The sequence below is a fragment of the Schistocerca gregaria genome, chromosome 1 (assembly GCF_023897955.1).
Source record: "Schistocerca gregaria isolate iqSchGreg1 chromosome 1, iqSchGreg1.2, whole genome shotgun sequence".
Taxonomy (NCBI): domain Eukaryota; kingdom Metazoa; phylum Arthropoda; class Insecta; order Orthoptera; family Acrididae; genus Schistocerca; species Schistocerca gregaria.
This window is the reverse complement of record NC_064920.1, coordinates 13,719,710-13,733,898: the sequence shown is the minus strand read 5'-3', so window position 1 is coordinate 13,733,898 and position 14,189 is coordinate 13,719,710.

Below are 14,189 nucleotides of genomic sequence, written 5' to 3'. Positions count from 1 at the left end.
ATCGATTCCTGGGAGACCAGTAGTAGTTTTCGAAGCACATCTATAGGCATTCTGTAATCTGTGGCCCCTCAGAATGTTGATGAAACACAGAAATTGCAGCGGGATTAAGGATAACAGGAACCATGCGGACTTTTCACCATGGGAGTAATGTCTCAAACTGTCTACGCTATTATCCATTATTGGGAGACCAATAGTAGTGTCTGAAGCATATCTGGAGGTATTCTGTAATCTGTGGACCTTCAGAGTGTTGATGAAACACAGATATTCCATAGGGATTGAATACAACAGGCACCATGCATACTTTTCTCCATGGGAGTAATGTCTCAAACTTTCTACGCCTTGATCGATTACTGGAGACCAGAAGTAGTTTCCGAAGCACATCTGGAGACATTCTGTAAGCTGTGGACGTTCAGAGCGTTGATGAAACACAGTAATTGCATCGGGATTGAATACAACAGGCACCATGGGGACTTTTCTCCATGGGAGAAATGTCTCAAACTTACTACGCTTTGATCGATTCCTGGGAGGCTAGTAGTAGTTTCCGAAGCACATATATAGGTATTCTGTAATCTGTGGAAATTCAGAGCGTTGATGAAACACAGAAATTGCATCGGGATTGAATAGAACAGCACCATGCGGACTTTTCTCCATGGGAGTATTATTTGAACTGTCTATGCTTTGATCGATTACTGGGAGAACAGTAGTAGTTTCTAAAGCACATACGCAGGCTTCCTGTAATCTGTGGACTTTCAAAGTGTTAATGAAACACAAAAATTGCATCGGGATACAATACAACAAACACAACGCCGAATTTTCTCCTTGGGAGTGATGTCTCAAACTGTCTACGCTTTTGATCGATTTCTGGGAGACCAGTAGTAGTTTCCAAAGCAAATATGGAGGCATTCTGTAATCTGTGGACTTTCAGAGTGCTGATGAAACGCAGAAATTGCATCGGGATTGAATACAACTATCACCATGTGGACTTTTCTCCATGGGAGTAATGTCTCAAACTGTCTACGTCTTGATCGATTCCTGGGAGACCAGTAGTAGTTTCCAAAGCACATCTATAGGCATTCTGTAATATGTGGACGTTCGGAGTGTTGTTGAAACACAGAAATTGCATCGGGATTCAATACAACAGGCACCATGAGTACTTTTCCCCATGTGTGTAATGTCTCAAACTGTCTACACTTTGATCGATTCCGGGAGACCAGTAGTAGTTTAAAAAGCACATCTGGAGCTATTTTGTAATCTGTGGACGTTCAGAGTGTTGATGAAACACAGAAATTGCATCGGGATTGAATAGAACAGGCTCGATGCGGACTTTTTTCCATGGGAGTAATGTCTCAAACTGTCTACGCTCTGATCGATTCCTGGGAGACCAGTAGTAGTTTCAAAAAGCACATCTGGAGCCATTGTGTGATCTGTGGACCTTCGGAGTGTTGATGAAACACACGAAATTGGATTAGGATTGAATAAAACAGGAACCATGTGGACTTTTCTCCATGGGAGTAATGTCTGAAACTATCTACGCTTTGATCGATTCCTGGGAGACCAGTAGTAGTTTCCGAAGCACATCTGGAGGATTCCTGTAATCTGTGGACCTTCAGAGTGTTGATGAAACACTCAAATTGCATCGAGATTGAATACAACTGGCACAATGCTTAGTTGTCTATTTGGGAGTTGTCTCAAATTGTCTACGCCTTTATCGATTCCTGGGAGACCAGTAGTAGTTTCCGAAGCACATGTGGAGGCATTCTGTTATCTGTGGACCTGCAGAGGGTTTATGAAACACTCAAATATCATCGGGATTGAATACAACAGGTATCATTTGGACTTTTCTCCTAGGGAATAATGTCTCAAACTGCCTACTATTTTGCGCGATTCCTAGGAGGCCTACATCTGTAGGCGTTTTGTAGTCTGTGGACCTTTAGAGTGTTGATGAAACACAGAAATTGCATAGGGGTTGAATACAACATTCATCATTTGGACTTTTCGCCATGGGAATAATGCCTCAAACTGTCTACGCTTTAATCGATTCCTGAGAAACCAGTAGAAGATTCTGATGCACATCTGAAGGCTTCCTGTAATCTGTGGACGTTCATGGTAATGATGAAAAACAGAAATTGCTTCGGGATTGAGTACAACAGGATCCATGCCGACTTCTCTCCATGGGAGTAATGGCTCAAACACTCTACGCTTTGATCGAAACCTGGGAGACCAGTAGTAGTTTCCGAAGCACATCTGGAGGCATTCAGTAATCTGTGGACCTTTAGAGTATTGATGAAACACTCAAATTGCTTCGGGATTGAATACAACAGGCAACATGCGGACTTTTCACCATGTGAGTAATGTCTCAAATTTTCTACGATATGATCGATTCCTGGGAGACCAGTAGTAGTTTCCGAAGCACATCTATAGGCATTCTGTAATCTGTGGACCTTCAGAGTGTTGATGAAGCACAGAAATTGCACCGGGATTAAAGATAACAGGCACCATGCGGAGTTTTCACCATGGGAGTAATGTCTCAAACTGTCTGCGCTATTATCCATTATTGGGAGACCAGTAGTAGTGTCTGAAGCATATCTGGAGGTATTCTGTAATCTGTGGACCTTCAGAGTGTTGATGAAACACAGAAATTCCATAGGGATTGAATACAACAGGCACCATGCGGACTTTTCTCCATGGGAGTAATGTCTCAAACTTTCTACGCTTTGATCGATTACTGGAGACCAGTAGTAGTTTCCGAAGCATATCTGAAGGCATTCTGTAATCTGTGGATGTTCAGAGCGCTGATGAAACACAGAAAATGCATCGGGATTGAATTCAACAGGAACTATTTGGGCTTTTCTCCATGGGAATAATGTCTCGAATTGTCTACGCTTTGATCGATTCCTGGGAGACCAGTAGCAGTTTCCGAAGGACATCTGGAGGCTTCCTGTAATCTGTGGACGTTCAGAGTGTTGATGAAGCAAAGAAATTTCATCGGGAGTTAATACCACTGGCACCATGCGGACTATTCTCCATAGCAGTAATGTCTCAAACTGTCTACGCTTTGATAGATTCCGGGGAGAACAGTTGTAGTTTCCTAAGTACACCTGGAGGCATTCTGTAATCTGTGGACGTTTAGAGTGTTGATAAACACAGAAATTGCATCGGGATTGAATAAAACCGGTACCATGCGGACTTTTCTCCATGAGAGTTATGTCTCAAACTGTCTACGCTTTGATCGATTCCTGGGAGACCAGTAGTAGTTTTTTATGCATATCTGGAGGCATTCTGTAGTCTGTGGATGTTCAGAGTGTTGATAAAACACAGAAAATGCATTGGGATTGAATACAACAAGCACCATTTGGTCTGTTCCCCATGGGGGTAATGTCTCAATTTTTCTACGCTTTGATCGATTCCTGGGAGACAAGTAGTAACTTACGAAGCACATCTATAGGCATTATGTAATCTGTGGACCTTCAGAGTGTTGATGAAACACAGTAATTCCATCGGGATTGAATACAATTGGGACCATGCGGACTTATCTCCCTGGGAGTAATGTCTTAAACTGTCGACGCTTTTATCGATTCCTTGGAGGGCAGTGGTAGTTTCCGAAGCACATCTGGAAGCTTCCTGTAAACTGTGGACTTTCAGAGTAATGATGAAAAACAGTAATTGCTTCGGGATTGAATACAACAGGCTCTATGCGGACTTTTCTCCATGGGACTAATGTCTCAAACTGTCTACGCTTTGATCGATTCCTGGGAGACCAGTTGTTGTTTCCGAAGCATATCTACAGGCTTCCTGTAATCTGTGGACGTTCAGAGTGTTGATGAAACACGGAAATTGCATCGGGATACAATACAACAGGCACAATGCAGAATTTTCTCCTTGCTAGTGAGGTCTCAATCTGTCTACGCTTTTGATCGATTTCTGGCCGACCAGTAGTAGTTTCCAAAGCAAATATCGAGGCATTCTGTAAGCTGTGGACGTTCAGCGTGTTGATGAAACATAGAAATTGCATCGGGATTGATTGCAACAGGCACCATGCCGACTTATCTCCGTGGGAGTAATGTCTCAAATTGTTCACACTTTGATCGACTAATGGGAGATCAGCAGTAGTTTCCAAAGCACATATATAGGCATTCTGTTCTCTGTGGACCTTCAGAGTGTTGATGAAACACAGAAATTGCATCGGAATTGAATAGAACAGGCACCATGTTAACTTTACTCCATGGAAGTAATATCTGAAACTGTCTATGCTTTGATCGATACCTGGGAGACCAGTAGTAGTTTCCGAAGCACATCTGGAGACATTCTGTAAGCTGTGGACGTTCAGAGCGTTGATGAAACACAGAAATTGCATCGGGATTGAAAACAACAGGCACTATGCGGACTTTTCTCCATGGGAGAAATGTCTCAAACTTTCTACGCTTTGATCGATTCCTGGGAGACTAGTAGTAGTTTCCGAAGCATATATATAGGCATTCTGTAATCTGTGGAAATTCAGACTGTTGATGAAACACAGAAATTGCATCGGGATTAAATAGAACAGGCACCATGCGAACTTTTCTTCATGGGAGTATTATCTGAAACTGTCTATGCTTTGATCGATTCCTGGGAGAACAGTAGTAGTTTGTAAAGCACATACGCAGGCTTCCTGTAATCTGTAGACTTTCAGAGTGTTGATGAAACACAGAAATTGCATCGGGATACAATACGACAGGCACAATGCAGAATTTTCTCCTTGCTAGTGATGTCTCAAACTGTCTACGCTTTTGATCGATTTCTCCGCGACCAGTAATAGTTTCCAAAGCAAATATGGGGGCATTCTGTAAGCTGTGGACGTTCAGCGTGTTGATGAAACATAGAAATTGCATCGGGATTGAATACAACAGGCACCAGGCGGACTTTTCTCCATGGGAGGTATGTCTCAAACTTTCTACGGTTGAATCGATTCCATGGAGACCAGTAGTAGTTTCAGGAGCACATATATAGGCATTCTGTAATCTGTGGACCCTCAGAGTGTTGATGAAACACAGAAATTGCATCGGGTTTGGATACAACAGACACCATTTAGACTTTTCTCCATGGGAGTAATGTCTCAGACTTTTGTACGCTTGATCGATTCCGTGGAGACCAGTAGAAGTTTCCGAAGCACAACTGGAGTCATTCTGTAATCTGTGGACCTTCAGAGTGCTGATGAAACACAGAAATTGCATCGGGATTGATTGCAACAGGCATGCCGACTTATCTCCGTGGGAGTAATGTCTCAAATTGTTCACACTTTGATCGATTCCTGGGAGACCAGTATTAGTTTCCGAAGCACATCTGCAGGCAATCTGAAGCTTTGGACGTTCAGAGTGTTGATGAAACACAGAAATTGCATCGGAATTGAATACAACAGGCACCATGCCGCCTTTTCTCCGTAGGAGTAATGTCTCAAACTTTTAACGCATTGATCGATTCCTGGGAGACCAGTAGTAGTTTACGAAGCACATCTGGAGAAATTCTGTAAGCTGTGGACATTCTGAATGTTCATGAAACACAGAAATTGCATCGGGATTGAATATAAGAGGCAGCAGGCGGACTTTTCTCCATGGGAGGGTTGTCTCAAACTGTCTAAGTTTTGGTTGATTCCTGGGAGACCAGTAGTAGTTTCCAAAGCACATATATAGGCATTCTGTTCTCTGTGGACCTTCAGAGTGTTGATAAAACACAGAAATTGCATCGGGATTGAATAGAACAGGCACCATGTTGACTTCACTCCATGCGAGTAATATCTGAAACTGTCTATGCTTTGATCGATTCGTGGGAGAACAGTAGTCGTTTCTAAAGCACATACGGAGGCATTCTGTAATCTGTGGTCCTTCAGAGTGTTGATGAAACACAGAAATTGCATCTTGATACAATACAACAGGCACAATGTAGAATTTTTTCCTTGGGAGTGATGTCTCAAACTGTCAACGCTTTTGATCGATTTCTGGGAGACCAGTAGTAGTTTAAAAAGCAAATATGGTAGCATTCTGTAATCTGTGGACCTTCAGAGTGTTGATGAAACACAGAAATTGCATCCTGATTGAATGCAACAGGCACCATCCCGAATTACCTCCGTGGGAGTAATGTCTCAAAGTGCCAAGTGTTTGATCGACTCCTGGGAGACCAGTGGTAGTTTCCGAAGCACATCTTGAGACATTCTGTAAGCTGTGGCCGTTCAGAGCGTTGATGAAACACAGAAATTGCATCGGGATTGAAAACAACAAGCACCATGCAGACTTTTCTCCATAGGAGAAATGTCTCAAACTTTCTACGTTTTGATCGATTCCTGGGAGACTAGTAGTAGTTTCCGAAGCACATATATAGGCATTCTGTAATCTGTGGACCTTCAAAGTGTTGATGAAACACAGAAATTGCATCGGGATTGGGAACAACATCACACCATTTTGACTTTTCTCCATGGGAGTAATGTCTCAAACTTTTGTACGCTTTGGTCGATTCCTGGGAGACCAGTAGAAGTTTCCGAAGCACATCTGGACTCATTCTGTAATCTGTGGACCTTCAGAGTGTTGATGAAACACAGAAATTACATCGGGATGTTGTACAACAGACACCATTTGGACTTTTATCCATGGGAGTAATGTCTCAAACTTTTGTACGCTTTGGTCGATTCCTGGGAGACCAGTAGAACCTTCCGAAGCACATCTGGAGTCATTCTGTTCTCTGTGGACCTTCAGAGTGTTGATGTAACACAGAAATTGCATCGGGATTGAATAGAACAGGCACCATGTTGACTTTACTCCATGGGAGTAATATCTGATACTGTCTATGCTTTGATCGACTCCTGGGAGAACAGTAGTCGTTTCTAAAGCACATACGGAGGCATTCTATAATCTGTGGTCCTTCAGAGTGTTGATGAAACACAGAAATTGCATCGGGATTGAATAGAACAGGCACCAGGCGGACTTTACTCCATGGGAGTAATATCTGAAACTGTCCATGCTTTGATCGAGTCCTGGGAGAACATTAGTCGTGTCTAAAGCAAATACGGAGGCTTCCTGTAATCTGTGGACTTTCAGAGTGTTGATGAAACACAGAAATTGCATCTTGATACAATACAACAGGCACAATGTAGAATTTTTTCCTTGGGAGTGATGTCTCAAACAGTCTACGCTTTTGATCGATTTCTGGGAGACCAGTAGTAGTTTCCAAAGCAAATATGGAAGCATTCTGTAATCTGTGGACCTTCAGAGTGTTGATGAAACACAGAAATTGCATCCTGATTGTATGCAACAGGCACCTTGCCGAATTACCTCCGTGGGAGTAATGTCTCAAAGTGCCAACGCTTTGATCGACTCCTGGGAGACCAGTAGTAGTTTCCGAAGCACATCTGGAGACATTCTGTAAGCTGTGGACGTTCAGAGCGTTGATGAAACACAGAAATTGCATCGGGATTGAAAAGAACAGGCACTATGCGGACTTTGATCGATTCCTGGGAGACTAGTAGTAGTTTCCGAAGCTCATATATAGGCATTCTGTAATCTGTGGAAATTTAGAGTGTTAATGAAACACAGAAATTGCATCGGGATTGAATAGAACAGGCAGCATGCGGACTTTTCTCCATGGGACTATTATCTGAAACTGTCTATGCTTTGATCGATTCCTGGGAGAACAGTAGTAGTTTCTAAAGCACATACGCAGTCTTCCTGTAATCTGTAAACTTTCAGAGTGTTGATGAAACACAGAAATTGCATCGGGATACAATACAACAGGCACACTGCAGAATTTCCTCCTTGCTAGTGATGTCTCAAACTGTCTACGCTTTTGATCGATTTCTGGGCGACCAGTAGTAGGTTCCAAAGCAAATATGGAGTAATGTCTCAAATTTTTTCTTCGATTGGATCGATACCTGGGAGACCAGTAGTAGTTTCCGAAGCACAAATATAGGCATTCTGTAATCTGTGGACTTTGAGAGTGTTGATGAAACACAGAAATTGCATCGGGAATGGGTACAACAGACACCATTTGGACTTTTCTCCATGGGAGTAATGTCTCAAATTTTGTACTCTTTGATCATTTCCTGGGAGACCAGTAGAAGTTTCCGAAGCACATCTGGAGTCATTCTGTAATCTGTGGACCTTCAGAGTGTTGATGAAACACAGAAATTGCATCGGGATTGATTGCAACAGGCACCATGCCGACTTACCTCCGTGGGAGTAATGTCTCAAATTGTTCACACTTTGATCAATTCCTGGGAGACCAGTAGTACTTTCCGAAGCACATATATAGGCATTCTGTTGTCTGTGTACCTTCAGAGTGTTGATGAAACACAGAAATTGCATCGGGATTGAATAGAACGGGCACCATGTTGACTTTACTCCGTTGGAGTAATATCTGAAACTGTCTATGCTTTGATCGATTCCTGGGAGAACAGTACTCGTTTCTAAAGCACATACGGAGGCATTCTGTAATCTGTGGACGTTCAGAGTGTTGATGAAACACAGAAATTGCATCTTCATACAATACAACAGGCACAATGCAGAATTTTTTCGTTGGGAGTGATGTCTCAAACTTTCTACGATTTTGATCTATTTCTGGGAGACCAGTAGTAGTTTCCAAAGCAAATATGGAAGCATTCTGTAATCTGTGGACCTTCAGAGTGTTGATGAAACACAGAAATTGCATCCTGATTGTATGCAACAGGCACCATACCGAATTACCTCCGTGGGAGTAGTGTCTCAAAGTGCCAACGCTTTGATCGACTCCTGGGAGACCAGTAGTAGTTTCCGAAGCACATCTGGAGACATTCTGTAAGCTGTGGACGTTCATAGCGTTGATGAAACACAGAAATTGCATCGGGATTGAAAACAACAGGCACTATGCGGACTTTTCTCCATGGGAGAAATGTCTCAAGCTTTCTACGATTTGATCGATTCCTGGGAGACTAGTAGTAGTTTCCGAAGCACATATATAGGCATTCTGTAATCTGTGGACCTTCAAAGTGTTGATGAAACACATAAATTGCATCGGGATTGAATAGAACAGGCACCATGTTGACTTTACTCCATGGGAGTAATATCTGAAACTGTCTATGCTTTGATCGACTCCTGGGAGAACAGTAGTCGTTTCTAAAGCACATACGGAGGCATTCTATAATCTGTGGTCCTTCAGAGTGTTGATGAAACACAGAAATTGCATCGGGATTGAATAGAACAGGCACCAGGCGGACTTTACTCCATGGGAGTAATATCTGAAACTGTCCATGCCTTGATCGATTCCTGGGAGAACATTAGTCGTGTCTAAAGCAAATACGGAGGCTTCCTGTAATCTGTGGACCTTCAGAGTGCTGATGAAACACAGAAATTGCATCGGGATTGATTGCAACAGGCATGCCGACTTATCTCCGTGGGAGTAATGTCTCAAATTGTTCACACTTTGATCGATTCCTGGGAGACCAGTATTAGTTTCCGAAGCACATCTGCAGGCAATCTGAAGCTTTGGACGTTCAGAGTGTTGTTGAAACACAGAAATTGCATCGGAATTGAATACAACAGGCACCATGCGGCCTTTTCTCCGTAGGAGTAATGTCTCAAACTTTTAACGCATTGATCGATTCCTGGGAGACCAGTAGTAGTTTCCGAAGCTCATCTGGAGGCATTCTGTAAGCTGTGGACGTTCTGAATGTTCATGAAACACAGAAATTGCATCGGGATTGAATACAACAGGAACCAGGCGCACTTTTCTCCAGGGGAGGGTTGTCTCAAACTGTCTACGTTTTGGTTGATTCCTGGGAGACTAGTAGTAGTTTCCGAAGCACATATATAGGCATTCTGTAATCTGTGGAAATTCAGAGAGTTGATGAAACACAGAAATTGCATCGGGATTGATTAGAACAGGCACCTTTTGTATATGCCTTGATCGATTCCTGGGAGAACAGTAGTAGTTTCTAAAGCACATACGCAGGCTTCCTGTAATCTGTAGGCTTTCAGAGTGTTGATGAAACACAGAAATTGCATCGGGATACAATACAACAGGCACAATGCAGAATTTTCTCCTTGCTAGTGATGTCTCAAACTGTCTACGCTTTTGATCGATTTCTGGGCGACCGGTAGTAGTTTCCAAAGCAAATATGGAGGCATTCTGTAAGCTGTGGACGTTCAGAGTGTTGATGAAACATAGAAATTGCATCGGGATTGAATACAACAGGCACCAGGAGGACTTTTCTCAATTGGAGTAATGTCTCAAATTTTTTCTACGATTTGATCATTTCCTGGGAGACCAGTAGTAGTTTCCGAAGCACATATATAGGCATTCTGTATTCTTTGGACCTTCAAAGTGTTGATGAAACACAGAAATTGCATCGGGATGGGATCAACAGACACCATTTGGACTTTTCTTCATGGGAGTAATGTCTCAAACTTTTGTACGCTTTGGTCGATTCCTGGGAGACCAGCAGTAGCTTCCGAAGCACATATATAGGCATTCTGTAATCTGTGGACCTTCAGAGTGTTGATGAAACACAGTAATTGCATCGGGATTGATTGCAACAGGCTCCATGCCGACTTATCTCCGTGGGAGTAATGTCTCAAATTGTTCACACTTTGATCGATTCCTGGGAGACCAGTAGTAGTTTCCAAAGCACATATATAGGCATTCTGTTCTCTGTGGACCTTCAGAGTGTTGATGAAACACAGAAATTGCATCGGGATTGAATAGAACAAGCACCAGGCGGACTTTACTCCATGGGAGTAATGTCTCAAACTGTCTATTTTTTTATCGATTCCTGTTATCCAAAAAGTATTTTCCGATGGACAATCGGGTGCATTGTGTAATCTGTGGACCTTCTGAGTGTTAATGAAACACAGAAATTGCATCGGGATTGAATACAACAGTCACCATGTGGACTTTTCTCCAGGGGAGTAATGTCTCAAACTGTCTACGTCTTGATCGATTCCTGGGACACCAATAGTAGTTTCCGGAGCACATCTGGAGGCATTCTGTAATCTGTGGACGTTCAGAGAGTTGATGAAACACAGAAATTGCATCGGGATTGGATACAACAGGCACGATGCAGACTTTTCTCCGTGGGAGTAATGGCTCAAATTTTCTACGCTTTGACCGATTCCTGGGAGACCAGTAGTAGTTTCCAAAGCACATCTATAGGCATTCTATAATATGTGGACGTTCAGAGTGTTGTTGAAACACAGAAATTGCATCGGGATTGAATACAACAGGCACCATGAGTACTTTTCCCCTTGTGAGTAATGTCTCAAACTGTCTACTCTTTGATCGATTCCTGGGAGACCTGTAGTAGTTTCCGAAACACATCTGGAGGCTTCCTGTAATCCGTGCACGTTCAGAGAGTTGTTGAAACACAGAAATTGCATCGAGTTTCAATACAACAGGCATCATGCGGTTTTTTCCCCATGGGAGTAATGTCTGAAACTGTCTACGAATTTGCTCAATTCCTGCGAGACCAGTATTAGTTTCGGAGGCACATCTGGATGCATTCTGTAATCTGTGGTCCTTCAGAGTGTTGATGAAACACAGAAATTGAATCGGGATTGAATAAATCAGTTACCACGCGGACTTTTCTCCATGGGAGTAATGTCTGAAACTATCTACGCCTTGATCGATTCCTGGGAAACCAGAAGTAGTTTCCGAAGCACATCTGAAGGCTTCCTGTAATTTGTGGACGTTTAGAGTGTTGACGAAACACAGAAATTGCACCGAGATTGAATACCACTGGCACCATGATTAGTTTTCCCTATGGGGGTAATGTCTCAAATTGTCTACGTCTTTGATCGATTCCTGTGAGACCAATAGTAGTTTCAGAAGCACATCAGGAGGCATTCTGTAATCTGCGGACCTTCAGAGTGTTGATGGAACACTCAAATTGCATCGGTATTGAATACAACAGGCACCATTTGGACTTTTCTTTATGGGAGTAATGTCTCAAATTGTCTACGATTTGATCGATTCCTGGGAGGCCAGTAGTAGTTTCCGAAGCATATCTGGAGTCATTCTGTAATCTGTGGACGTTCAGAGTGTTGATGAAACACAGAAATTGCATCGGGATTGAATAGAACAGGCACCATTCGGACTTTTCTCAATGGGAGTAATGTCTCAAATTGTCTACGATTTGATCGATTCCTGGGAGGCCAGTAGTAGTTTCCGAAGCATATCTGGAGTCATTCTGTAATCTGTGGACGTTCAGAGTGTTGATGAAACTCAGAAATTGCATCGGGATTGAATAGAACAGGCTCGATGCGGACTTTTTTGCATGGGAGTAATTTCTCAAACTGTCTACGCTCTGATCGATTCCTGGGAGACCAGTAGTAGTTTCAAAAAGCACATCTGGAGCCATTGTGTGATCTGTGGACCTTCTGAGTGTTGATGAAACACACGAAATTGGATTTGGATTGAATAAAACAGGAACCATGTGGACTTTTCTCCATGGGAGTAATGTCTGAAACTATCTACGCTTTGATCGATTCCTGGGAGACCAGTAGTAGTTTCCGAAGCACATCTGGAGGATTCCTGTAATCTGTGGACCTTCAGAGTGTTGATGAAACACTCAAATTGCATCGAGATTGAATACAACTGGCACAATGCTTAGTTGTCTATATGGGAGTTGTCTCAAATTGTCTACGACTTTGTCGATTCCTGGGAGACCAGTAGTAGTTTCCGAAGCACATGTGGAGGCATTCTGTTATCTGTGGACCTGCAGAGGGTTGATGAAACACTCAAATATCATCGGGAGTGAATACAACAGGCAACATGCGGACTTTTCTCAATGGGAGTAATGTCTCAAAAAATCTACGATTTGATCGAATCTTGGGAGACCACTAGCAGTTTCCGAAGCACATCTATAGGCATTCTGTAATCCGTGGACCTTCAGAGCGTTGATGAATCACCGCAATTTAATCGGGATTGAATACAATAGACACCATGCGGACTTTTCTCCATGGGAGTAATGTCTCAAACTGATTACGCTTTGATCGATTCCTGGGACACCAATAGTAGTTTCCGGATCATATCTGGAGGCATTCTCTAACCTGTGGATGTTCAGAGTGTTGATGAATCACAGAAATTGCATCGGAATTGAATACAACAGGCACCATTTGGACTTTTCTCCATGGGAGTAATGTGTCAGACTTTCTACGCTTTGATCGATTCCTGGGAGACCAGTAATAGTTTCCGAAGCACATCTGGAGCCTTCCTGTAATCTGTGGACGTTCAGAGTGTTGCTGAAACACAGAAATTTCATCGGGATTTAATTCAACAGGCACCATGCGGACTTTTCTCCATGGGAGTAATATCTCAATTTCTTTTTCGCTTTGATCGATTTCTTGGAGACAAGTAGGAATTTCCGAAGCACATCAATAGGCATTCTGTAATCTGTGGACCTTTAGAGTGTTGATGAAACACAGAAATTGCATAGGGGTTGAATACAACATTCATCATTTGGACTTTTCGCCATGGGAATAATGCCTCAAACTGTCTACGCTTTAATCGATTCCTGAGAAACCAGTAGAAGATTCCGATGCACATCTGAAGGCTTCCTGAAATCTGTGGACGTTCATGGTAATGATGAAAAACAGAAATTGCTTCGGGATTGAGTACAACAGGATCCAAGCGGACTTCTCTCCATGGGAGTAATGGCTAAACACTCTACGCTTTGATCGAATCCTGGGAGACCAGTAGTAGTTTCCGAAGCACATCTGGAGGCACTCTGTAATCTGTGGACCTTTAGAGTATTGATGAAACACTCTAATTGCTTCGGAATTGAATACAACAGGAACCAAGCGGTCTTTTCTCCATGGGAGTAATGTTTCAATTTTTCTACGCTTTGTTCGATTCCTGGGAGACAAGTAATAATTTCCGAAGCACATCTATAGGCAATCTGTAATCTGTGGACCTTCAGAGTGTTGATGAAACACAGAAATTCCATCGGGATTGAATACAATGGGCACCATGCGGACTTATTTCCCTGGGAATAAAGTCTCAAACTGTCTACGCTTTTATCGATTCCTGAGAGACCAGTAGTAGTTTTCGAAGCACATCTATAGGCATTCTGTAATCTGTGGCGTATCAGAGTGTTGATGAAACACAGAGATTGCACCGGGATTAAATACAACAGGCACCATGCGGACTTTTCACCATGGGAGTAATGTCTCAAACTGTCTACGCTATTATCGATT